Raw genomic sequence first — 13147 nt, forward strand, 5'->3', positions numbered from 1 at the left:
GATTAGAAACCAGCTACCTGAGGTAATTATATTTCTCCCTTGCCTGTTTTAAAATCATTTCACAATATCCCAGAGCATGAAAAAATTAAAAAAAAGAAAAACTTAAGGGAGAAAGAGATTCAAGTTTGGCCTGCCTATTTCTCTCAGACATAGGAGAGGAATTTGTTTTGTTTTTATAACGGAAATTCTTTAGTGACCCCCCAGCCCTGGGATTCTGACTTTTTAATGCTACTTAACATTAATTATTAAACTCAGTGCAATTTGAGGACAAATTAAAAAAAGTTATAAGGTGATATATTTTACCCAATAAATACATGGCCAAAGAGTTGCTTGTAAATTCAGTTGTAAGAGATCAAATGGAAGTTTTAATTCAATGAAGCACACTACCACGCAGAGGAATCCTATGGCAAATTCTCTCGTAAAACAAAAAATCCTTTAATGATATATAAATGATAGTTATTCTTTATATTTTTTGGTGGAATTTCATATTGCTTTACAGGATTTTGTTGTTTTCTGTCAAACCTCAGCATGAATCAGCATTAGGTATACACATACCCCCTCCCTTTTGAACCTCTCTCCCATTCCCTTCCCCATCCCACCCCTCTAGATTGATACAGAGACCCTGTTTGAGTTTCCTGAGCCATACAGCAAATTGCCGTTGGCTATTTATTTTACATATGATAATATAAGTTTCCCTGTTACTCTTTCCATACATTTCACCCTCTCCTTCCCTCTTCCCATGTCCATAAGTCTATTCTCTATGTCTTTTTCATCATTGTTGCTCCATAAATAAATTCTTCAGTACCGTTTTTCTAGATTCCATATATGTGCATTAGAATATGATATTTATCTTTCTCTTTCTGACTCACTTCACTCTGTATAATAGGTTCTAGGTTCATCCACCTCATCAGAACTGACTCAAATGTGCTCCTTTTTATGGCTGAGTAATATTCCATTGTGTGTATGTACCACAACTTCTTTATCCATTCATCTGTCAATGGACATCTAGGTTGCGTCCATGTTCTAGCTATTGTAAACAGTGCTGCAACGAACAATGAAATACGTGTGTCTTTTTCAATTTTGGTTTCCTCAGGGTATATGCCTAGGAGTGGGATTGCTGGGTTATAGGGTGGTTTTATTCCTAGTTTTTTAAGAAATCTCCATACTGTCTTCCAAGGTGGCTGTATCAATTTACATTCCCACCAACAGTGCAAGAGCCTTCCCTTTTCTCCACACCCTCTCCAGCATTTATTGTTTGTAGACCTTTTATGATGGCCATTCTGACCAGTGTGAGGTGATATCTCATTGTAGTTTTGATTTGTATTTCTCCAATAATTAGCGATGTTGAGCATCTTTTCATGTTTCTGTTAGCCATCTGTATGTCTTCTTTGGAGAAACGTCTGTTTACATCTTTTTCCCACTTTTTGATTGGGTTGTTTGTTTTTCTGGCATTGAGTTATATGAACTGCTTGTATATTTTGGAAATCAATCCTTTGTCAGTTGCTTCATTTTCTACTATTTTCTCCCATTCTGAGGATTGTCTTTTCACTTTGCTTATAGTTTCCTTTGCTGTGCAAATCTTTTAAGTTTAATAAGGTCCCACTTGTTTACTTTGGTTTTTATTTTCTTCATTCTAGGAAGTGGGTCATAGAGGATCTTGCTTTGATTTATGTCATCGAGTGTTCTGCCTATGTTTTCTTCAAAGAGTTCTATAGTTTCTGGTCTTACGATTAGGTCTTTAATCCATTTTGAGTTTATCTTTGTGTATGGTGTTAAGAAGAGTTCTAATTCCATTCTTTTACATGTATCTGTCCAGTTTTCTCAGCACTATTTATTGAAGAGACTCTTTGCCCCATTGTATATTCTTGCCTCCTTTGTAAAAAATAAAGTACACATAGGGGCATGGGTTTATTTTTTGGCTTCCTATCTTGTTCCATTCGTCTATATTTCTGTTTTTGTGCCAGTAGCATATTGTCTTGATGACTGTAGCTTTGTAGTATAATCTGATCTGGATTCCTTTTATTTCTTTTTCTTCTCTGATTGCTATAACTAGGACTTCCAGAACTATGTTGAATAATAGTGGTGAAAGTGGACACCGTTGTCTTGTTCCTGATCTTAGGGGGAATGTTTTCAGTTTTTCACCATTGAGAATAATCTTTGCTGTAGGCTTATCATATATGGCCTTTACGATGTTAAGGTCAGTCAGTTCAGTCACTCAGTCGTGTCTGACTCTTTGTGACCCCATGAATTGCAGCACGCCAGGCCTCCTTGTCCATCACCAACTCCTGGAGTTCACTCAAACTCACATCCATTGAGTCGGTGATGCCATCTAGCCAACTCATCCTCTGTTGTCCCCTTCTCCTCCTGACCCCAATCCCTCCCAGCATCAGAGTCTTTTCCAATGAGTCAGCTCTTCGCATGAGGTGGCCAAAGTACTGGAGTTGCAGCTTTAGCATCATTCCTTCCAAAGAACACCTAGGACCGATCCTTTAAAATGGACTGGTTGGATCTCCTTGCAGTCCAAGTGACTCTGAAGAGTCTTCTCCAACACCACAGTTCAAAAGCATCAATTCTTCAGCATTCAGGTTTTTTCACGGTCCAACTCTCACATCCATACATGACCACTGGAAAAACCATAGCCTTGACTAGACAGACCTTAGGTAGGTTCTTTCTATTCCCATTTTTTGAAGAGTTTCAATCATAAGTGGGTGCTGAATTTTGTCAAAGGATTTTTCTGCATCTATTGAGATGATCATATGGTTTTTATCTTTCAACTTGCTAATATGGTGTATCACATCGATTGATTTGTGTATATTGAAGAATCCTTTGCATTTCTGGAATAAACCCAACTTGATCATGGTGTATGAGCCTTTTGATGTTTTGCTGAATTCTGTTTGCTAAAATTTTGTTGAGGATTTTGCATCTATGTTCATCAGTGATACTGGCCTATAGTTTTCTTTTTTTGTGTTGTCTTTCAGAGTGACGTTGGCCTTGTAGAATGAGTTTGGAAGTGTTCCTTCCTCTGCAATTTTTTTGAAAGAGTTTTTAGAAGGATAGGCATTAGCTCGTCTCTAAATGTTTGATAGAATTCTCCTGTGAAGCCATCTGGTCCTGGGCTTTTGTTTTTGGGGAGATGTTTGATCACAGCTTCAATTTCAGGGCTTGTAATTGGGTTGTTCATACTTCCTATTTCTTCCTGGTTCAGTCTTGGAAGATTGAACTTTTCTAAGAATCTGTCCATTTCTTCCAGGTTATTCATTTTATTGCCATATAGTTGTTCATAATAGTCTCTTATAATTCTTTGTATTTCTGCATTGTCTGTTGTAACCTCTCTTTTATTTCTAATTTTGTTGATTTGATTCTTCTCTTTTTCTTGATGAGTTTGGCTAAAGGTTTGTCAATTTTATCTTCTCAAAGAACCAGTTTTTAGTCTTATTAATCTTTACTATTGTTTCTTTCATTTTTCATTTATTTCTGATTGGATCTTTATGATTTATTTCCTTCTATTAATTTTGGGAGTTTTTTGTTCTTCTTTTTCCAATTGTTTTAGGTGTAAAGTTAGGTTGTCTATTTGATGTTTTTCTTGTTTCTTGAAAAAGGATTGAATTGCTATATACTTCCCTCTTAGAACTGCTTTTGCTGCATCCCACAGGTTTTGAGTTGTCGTGTTTTCATTGTCATTTGTTTCTGGAAATTTTTTTATTTCCCTTTTGATTTCTTCAGTAACCTGTTGGTTATTTAGAAATGTGTTGTTTAATCTCCTTGTGTTTGTGTTTCTTACAGTATTTTTCTTGTAACTGATATCCCGTCTCATAGTGTTGTGGTCAGGGAAGATGCTTGATATGATTTCAATTTTCTCAAATTTACTGAGTTTTGATTTGTGACCCAAGATGTGGTCTATCCTGGAGAATGTTCCATGTGCACTTGAGAAGAAAGTGTATTCTTCTGCATTTGGATGGAATGTCCTGAAGATATCAATGAGATCCATCTCATCTAATGTATCATTTAAGACTTGTTCTTTCTTATTAATTTTGTTTTGATGATCTGTCCATTGGTGTGAGTGGGGTGTTAATGTCTCCTGCTTTTATTGTGTTACTGTCAATTTCTTCTTTTATATCTGTCAGTGTTTGTCTTATGTATTGAGGTGCTCCTATGTTGGGTGCATAGATATTTACAATTGTTATGTCTTCCTCTTGGATTGATCCCTTGATCATTATGTAGTGTCCTTCCTTATCTCTTGTCATCTTTATTTTAAGGTCTATTTTGGTTTAAAGTTTGTGCTCAAACCATGGCTCTACCACTTCAAACTGAGTGACATTGGTGAAGTCACTCCTGTCTCTGATTCTCATTTTCTCATTTATAACAAGGGCTAGTAATCACCATAACTATCCTATGTGGGAGTTGTTTAATAAGCAGTAACACTTTTTACCTTTCTATGCCAGCCTAGAAGTGCAGACAAATACAGTGCAATTTTTAGGGCAATAAAATATTTATATTATTTGGCATTTTCACAAACATTAAAAACTATGACAGAAGACCCCAGGGATCCATCAGGCATATTTCTGGGGGTCTCAAGTGTGCCCTCTGTGGTTTTTACTTTTCCATAGTAGAAAATGCAGAAGAGGAGGAGAGACAGTGGTCTGACACAGCTAATGGTCTGATCAGGTGGGAGTTGATCATCAGTTTAGTAACCATCTCTGAAGCCAGACTGGAAGTCTCATGGCACCTAATGTTGTTAAACTCCTGGGACCAAGGTGAGAATTAACAGACATGAGTAAAAGTGATTCTGATTGGACCTGTGTTTCTTACATGAACTTATTACTTCTTGAAAATAAAAACATTTCAAACCTTTTCAAGAATACAGAAACAAAAGAATTAGGATGGATGTGTCTTGAATTTTGTAATTTAAATAAAGTCATTAACTTATAAGGGCTTTCCCATGTATTTGAGGGCCAATTATAGGCCAGCCCTTATGTTAAGCTGGTGTATAAATTATTCACAATCTCTGCCCTTGCAAAACTCACATCCCAGTCAGGAAGAGAATCAAATAAACATATAAGTACAATACAGGGAATAAATCTGTAACATACACATGACCGTGCAAGGGTCTGTTGGGAAAATTTAGTACATTTATTAGAAAAAAAATCACAGGTTTCCTCCTTCTGTTTTGAGCATTGTAGCAGTGAATCCACACTCATGTAAATAACCTGTGAGTCAAAGTTGTCATTATCCTATGTTGCTGTTTTAGGATACTTAACATATTTACTACATTCATACATGTGACTAAAAACACACATTTTTTTTCTTGTCCTGTCAGGTAAAATTTTACAAAAAGTCAAAATTTTTCCCACAGGTTAAAGAAAAACTACCTTAATTTTAAACCTCATGCTATTCCTTGAGAAATGTATCCCCTTTACAGGAAAAGTGAGGAGAAGCATTGACTAAATGGGATTTAAAAGGAAGAAGGCTATGAGTAGACTTTCTCATAAATATCAAGCAAAGCTTTCTAATACAGAAAGAATCCACTATTATATAAAATATGTATTTTCTGTGCTGACATAAATTTTCACAAGCGTTCTTTATAGAATGCTCATCAATATGTGAAATAAGGCTGCACACGACAGATGAAAATAGGCCATCCGTGGCAGGAGCCCAAACTTTCACTAAAACCAAGTCAATTGTAGAGAGGCAAGAGAGGGATAGTTTGATGGAGAGTAGAAGTTCTGTCAACACTTTCAAAAATGGATCAGCACAGAAACTGTCAAGGTCATGAAAAAGAAGCAAAGACCAAGGCACTGCTGAAGACCTGAGCCAGCTAAGAGGCTGTGACTAAATGCAATGTCAGTCAGGATTGCTTTCTGGAACAATCCAGAAAGAAGTCATGAATGGAAAAGCTGGTGAAATCCAAGTAAAGTCTGAAACTTCGTTATGCTAACAACAGAGAAAACTAAGTGAGGAGGGTAAGAATTCTCTGTACTGTCTTTGTACCTTTTAAAATAATTCTAAAACTCTTCCAAAATAATACAAAGTTTGTTTTTTTTTAATGGATCAGTAACGAGAAGGCAATGGCACCCCACTCCAGTACTCTTGCGTGGAAAATCCCATGGACAGAGGAGCCTGGTAGGCTGCAGTCCATGGGGTTGCTAAGAGTCGGACATGACTGAGTGACTTCACTTTGACTTTTCACTTTCATGCATTGGAGGAGGAAATGGTAACCCACTCCAGTGTTCTTGCCTGGAGAATCCCATGGACAGAGGAGCCTGGTGGGCTGCCGTCTATGGGGTCGCACAGAGTCGGACACGACTGAAGTGACTTAGCAGCAGCAGCAGCAGCAACGATCATGAGAGGAAAATAACACTTTCTCCTTCAGCTACTCAGAAAGACAAACACTCAGTTCATTCATTCATCTCTCTGTGTGCTCACTTATTAACTGCCAATGCACTAATTACTGTTACAGGCACTAGACGCACAACAGTGAATTAAACAAAAATTGTGTTCTCTTGGAGAGTGCATTTTAGTTGAGGGAGCGGTTATAGACAATATACTGTGTTATGCTTAGTCTCTCAGTCGTATCTGACTCTTTGTGACCCCATGGACTGTAGCCCCCCAGGCTCCTCTGTCCATGGGATTCTCCAGGCAAGAATACTGGAGTGGGTTGCCTTGTCCTCCTCCAGGGCATCTTTCCAACCCAGGGATCAAATCCTGGTCTCCCACATTGCAGGTGGATTATTTACCAAGACACCAGGGAAGCCCAGACAATATATTAGTAAGTAAATAAATAAGTGCATGTCAGGGGATGATAAATACTATGAAGAATGTTAATGTCAATCCCTAAAAAGTAATAGGGCATGAGTGGCTATTTCAGAGGGTGTTCAGAGAAGGTCTATCTGAGGAACTGAAATCTGAGCTGAATGCAATGAAGTAATGCACCAAAGCATGATAACTGGGGAAGAATGGTCTCAGATGAAGAAACAGTGATGCAAAGGCCTGATACCCAGGGTGTGTCTGGAGTCTTAAAAATTTGTTAAAAAATGTTATAATCCACATGATCATAACATGTGTTTTTGTTTTAGTTAAGACAAACATTATCTGAGCCTTTGAGGTATTCTTACTACTGTGTTAGTTGTTTGGAATTTTAAAAAGTGAAGAGCCATATTTCCTCTCCAAGTAAAATATTCCAACTCTTTCCATTTTTTAAACTTTCTGCCTCCATTTCTTCACCACCACGCAATACAGTTGAACCTGAAGCAATGTGGCCTGACTTACACAATGTATCTGAAATAGTTCCAGTTTAAAAAAGGAACTATTATAACTTTACTATTTTCACTTTATTGTTCTATCAAAGATTACTAATGATCACCTAGGCATTGTTGATTGTAAGTTGTCATAAAATTCTTAGTCCTACTCACTACTCAGTCCTTCTCTTGCTTGTATCTGCTTTGGAGATGTTTCTACCTGCATAATACAGAGAGCATAACATGTACTAGTAAGTGTGTTAAGGTTTTATGTACATTATAATTTACTTTATTCATTAGCCCTATGAACTGGGTGTTACTAGCTGCACCTTACAGGAATGAAAAACTGAATCTCAGAGACTACCCAACTTGCTTAAGATTCCATATGTAGTAACTGGCGGCTGCCACCGGCCCACTAAGCGCGGCTGAGAGGAGCTACCCCGCACCCAAGGTTGGGGCGGCGGCCGGGAGGAGCTACCCCATGCCCCCATGCCCGAGGCCAGGGGCGGCGGCAGAGAGGACCAACCCCACGTCCAAGGAGCCGTGGCTGCATGGGAGCAGGAGGGCCTAGAGGAGCTATCCCATGTTGAAGGCCAGGAAGGCTGGTGGTGAGGAGATACCCCTCATCCAAGGTAAGGAGCAGCGGCTGCGATTTGCTGGAGCAGCCATGAAGAAATACCCCAAGTCCAAGGTAAGAGAAACCCAAGTAAGACGGTAGGTGTTGCAAGAGGGCATCAGAGGGCAGACACACTGAAATCATAATCACAGAAAACTAGTCAATCTAATCACACTAGGACCACAGCCTTGTCTAACTCAATGAAACTAAGCCATGCCCGTGGGGTAACCCAAGATGGGCGGGTCATGGTGGAGAGATCTGACAGAATGTGGTCCACTGGAGAAGGGAATGGCAAATCATTTCAGTATTCTTGCCTTGAGAACACCATGAACAGTATGAAAAGGCAAAATGATAGGATACTGAAAGAGGAACTCTCCAAGTCAGTAGGTGCCCAATATGCTACTGGAGATCAGTGGAGAAATAACTCCAGAAAGAATGAAGGGATGGAGCCAAAGCAAAAACAATACCCAGCTGTGGATGTGACTGGTGATAGAAGCAAGGTCCGATGCTGTAAAGAGCAATATTGCATAGGAACCTGGAATGTCAGGTCCATGCATCAAGGCAAATTGGAAGTGGTCAAACAAGAGATGGCAAGAGTGAATGTCAACATTCTAGGAATCAGAGAACTAAAATGGACTGGAATGGGTGAATTTAACTCAGATGACCATTTTATCTACTACTGTGGGCAGGAATCCCTCAGAAGAAATGGAGTAGCCATCATGGTCAACAAAAGAGTCCGAAATGTAGTACTTGGATGCAATCTCAAAAACGACAGAATGATCTGTTCGTTTCCAAGGCAAACCATTCAATATCACAGTAATCCAAGTCTATGCCCCAACCAGTAACGCTGAAGAAGCTGAAGTTGAACGATTCTATGAAGACTTATAAGACCTTTTAGAACTAACACACAAAAAGATGTCCTTTTCCTTATAGGGGACTGGAATGCAAAAGTAGGAAGTCAAGAAGCACCTGGAGTAACAGGCAAATTTGGCCTTGGAATACGGAATGAAGCAGGGCAAAGACGAATAGAGTTTTGCCAAGAAAATGCACTGGTCATAACAAACACCCTCTTCCAACAACACAAGAGAAGACTCTACGCATGGACATCACCAGATGGTCAACACCGAAATCAGATTGATTATGTTCTTTGCAGCCAAAGATGGAGAAGCTCTATACAGTCAGCAAAAACAAGACCAGGAGCTGACTGTGGCTCAGATCATGAACTCGTTATTGCCAAATTCAGACTTAAATTGAAGAAAGTAGGGAAAACCACTAGACCATTCAGGTATGAACTAAATCAAATCCCTTATGATTATACAGTGGAAGTGAGAGATAGATTTAAGGGACTAGATCTGATAGATGGAGTGCCTAATGAACTATGGAATGAGGTTCGTGACATTGTACAGGAGACAGGGATCAAGACCATCCCCGTGGAAAAGAAATGCAAAAAAGCAAAATGGCTGTCTGGGGAGGCCTTACAAATAGCTGTGAAAAGAAGAGAAGCGAAAAGCAAAGGAGACTTGTTTTTGTATCCATTCAGCCAGTCTTTGTCTTTTGGTTGGGGCATTCAACCCATTTACGTTTAAGGTAATTACTGATAAGTATGATCCCGTTGCCATTTACTTTATTGTTTTGGGTTTGAACTTATACACCGTTTTTGTGTTTCCTGTCTAGAGAATATCCTTTAGTATTTGTTGGAGAGCTGGTTTGGTGGTGCAGAATTCTCTCAGCTTTTGCTTGTCTGAAAAGCTTTTGATTTCTCCTTCATACTTGAATGAAATCCTTGCTGGGTACAATAATCTGGGCTGTAGGTTATTTTCTTTCATCATTTTAAGTATGTCTGGCCATTCCCTCCTGGCTTGAAGAGCTTCTATTGAAAGATCAGCTGTTATCCTTATGGGAATTCCCTTGTGTGTTATTTGTTGTTTTTCCCTTGCTGCTTTTAATATTTGTTCTTTGTGTTTGATCTTTGTTAATTTGATTAATATGTGTCTTGGGGTGTTTCACCTTGGGTTTATCCTGTTTGGGACTCTCTTGGTTTCTTGGACTTGGGTGATTATTTCCTTCCCCATTTTAGGGAAGTTTTCAACTATTAGCTCCTCAAGTATTTTCTCATGGTCTTTCTTTTTGTCTTCTTCTTCTGGAACCCCTATGATTCGAATGTTGTAGTGTTTAATATTGTCCTGGAGGTCTCTGAGATTATCCTCATTTCTTTTAATTCGTTTTTCTTTTATCCTCTCTGATTCATTTATTTCTACCATTCTCTCTTCTAATTCACTAATCCTATCTTCTGCCTCTGTTATTCTACTATTTGTTGCCTCCAGAGTGTTTTTAATTTCATTTATTGCATTATTCATTATATATTGACTCTTTTTTTATTTCTTCTAGATCCTTGTTAAACCTTTCTTGCATCTTCTCAATCCTTGTCTCCAGGCTATTTATCTGTGATTCCATTTTAATTTCAAGATTTTGGATCAATTTCACTATCATTATTCAGAATTCTTTATCAGGTAGATTCCCTATCTCTTCCTCTTTTGTTTGGTTTGGTGGGCATTTATCCTGTTCCTTTATCTGCTGGGTATTCCTCTGTCTCTTCATCTTGTTTAAATTGCTGATTTTGGGGTGTCCTTTCTATATTCTGGCAGTTTGTGGAGTTCTCTTTATTGTGGCTTTTCCTCGCTGTGTGTGGGTTTGTACAGGTGGCTTGTCAAGGTTTCCTGGTTAGGGAAGCTTGTGTCGGTGTTCTGGTGGGTGGAGCTGTATTTCTTCTCTCTGGAGTGCAATGAAATGTCCAGTAATGAGTTATGAGATGTCTATGGTTTTGGGGTGACTTTGGGCAGCTTGTATCTTGAAGCTCAGGGCTGTGCTCCTTTGTTGTTGGAGAATTTGCTTGGTATGTCTTGCCCTGGAACTTGTTGGCCCTTGTGTGGTGCTTGGTTTCCGTGTCGGTATGGAGGCGTTTGATGAGCTCCTGTCAATTAATGTTTCTTGGAGTCAGGAGTTCCCTGGAGTCAGAGTTTGGACTTAAGCCTCCTGCTTCCAGTTATCGGTCTTATTTTTACAGTAGTTTCAAAACTTCTCCTTCTATACAGCAATTGATAATACATCTACGTTAAAGATGAAAAGTTTCTGTACTGTGAGGGTCACTCAGAGAGGTTCACAGCGTTACATGGAGAAGAGAAGAGGGAGGAGGGAGTTAGAGGTGACCCAAATGAGATGAGGTGGAATCAATAGTGGAGAGTGGGGTAGCCAGTAGTCACTTCCTTATGTGCACTCCACAACTGGACCACTCAGAGATGTTCACGGAGTTATACAGAGAAGAGAAGAAGGAGGAAGGAGACAGAGGTGGCCAGAGGGATAAAAGGGGGGAATGACAAGGAGGGAGACAGATCCAGCCAGTAATCAGTTCCCTAAGTGTTCTCCACCATCTGGAACACACATAAACTCACAGAGTTGGGTAGAGTAGAGAGGGGTTAGGGAGGAGACACGGGCGACCTGGTGGAGAAAAAGGAGAGTCCAAAGGGAGAGAGAGCAGTCAAGCCAGTAATCTCGCTCCCTAGTGAAAAATGGGTCCTGAAGATTGGGTTCTTAAAGGTACGAAGGGAAAGAGACACGTGTACCCCAATGTTCATCGCAGCACTGTTTATAATAGCCAGGACATGGAAGCAACCTAGATGTCCATCAGCAGATGAATGGATAAGAAAGCTGTGGTACATATACACAATGGAGTATTACTCAGCCATTAAAAAGAATACATTTGAATCAGTTCTAATGAGGTGGATGAAACTGGAGACTATTATACAGAGTGAAGTAAGCCAGAAGGAAAAACATAAATACAGTATACTAACGCATGTATATGGAATTTAGAAAGATGGTAACGATAACCCTGTGTACGAGACAGCAAAAGAGACACTGATGTATAGAACAGTCTTATGGACTCTGTGGGAGAGGGTGGGAAGATTTGGGAGAATGTCATTGAAACATGTGAAATGTCATGTATGAAACGAGATGCCAGTCCAGGTTCAGTGCACGATGCTGGATGCTTGGGGCTGGTGCGCTGGGAAGGCCCAGGGGGATGGTATGGGGAGGTTGGGAGGGAGGAGGGTTCAGGATGGGGAGCATGTGATTTTTTTTAAAAAAATAAAATTAAATTAAAAAATTAAAAAAATAAAATAAAATAAAAGCAAAAATTAAAAATCTAGAGTAGAGGAGAAAAGGAAAGATATAAACATCTGAATGCAGAGTTCCAAAGAATAGCAAGAAGAGATAAGAAAGCCTTCTTCAGCGATCTATGCAAAGAAATAGAGGAAAACAACAGAATGGGAAAGACTAGAGATCTCTTCAAGAAAATTAGAGATACCAAGGGAACATTTCATGCAAAGATGGGCTCGATAAAGGACAGAAATGGTATAGACCTAACAGAAGCAGAAGATATTAAGAAGAGATGGCAAGAATACACAGAACTGTACAAAAAAGATCTTCACGACCAATGTAATCACGATGGTGTGATCACTCACCTAGAGCCAGACATCCTGGAATGTGAAGTCAAGTGGGCCTTAGAAAGCATCACGATGAACAAAGCTAGTGGAGGTGATGGAATTCCAGTTGAACTATTTCAAATCCTGAAAGATGATGCTGTGAAAGTGCTGCACTCAATATGCCAGCAAATTTGGAAAATTCAGCAGTGGCGACAAGACTGGAGAAGGTCAGTTTTCATTCCAATCCCAAAGAAAGGCAATGCCAAAGAATGCTCAAACTACCCCACAATTGCACTCATCTCACACGCTAGTAATGCTCAAAATTCTCCAAGCCAGGCTTCAGCAATATGTGAACTGTGAACTTCTTGATGTTCAAGCTGGTTTTAGAAAAGGCACAGGAACCAGAGATCAAATTGCCAACATCCGTTGGATCATGGAAAAAGCAAGAGAGTTCCAGAAAAACATCTATTTCTGCTTTATTGACTATGCCAAAGCCTTTGACTGTGTGGATCACAATAAACTGTGGAAAATTCTGAAAGAGATGGGAATACCAGACCACCTGACCTGCCTCTTGAGAAACCTGTATGCAGGTCAGGAAGCAACAGTTAAAACTGGACATGGAACAACAGACTGGTTCCAAATAGGAAAAGGAGTATGTCAAGGCTGTATATTGTCACCCTGCTTAATAACTTCTATGCAGAGTACATCATGAGAAACGCTGGACTAGAAGAAGCACAAGCTGGAATCAAGATTGCCGGGAGAAATATCAATAACCTCAGATATGCAGATCACACCACCCTTATGGCAGGAAGTAAAGA

The sequence above is a fragment of the Bos grunniens genome, chromosome 16 (genome assembly GCF_055505025.1).
Source record: "Bos grunniens cultivar Pamir isolate PY7600 chromosome 16, Bosgru_T2T1.0, whole genome shotgun sequence".
Lineage (NCBI taxonomy): Eukaryota > Metazoa > Chordata > Mammalia > Artiodactyla > Bovidae > Bos > Bos grunniens.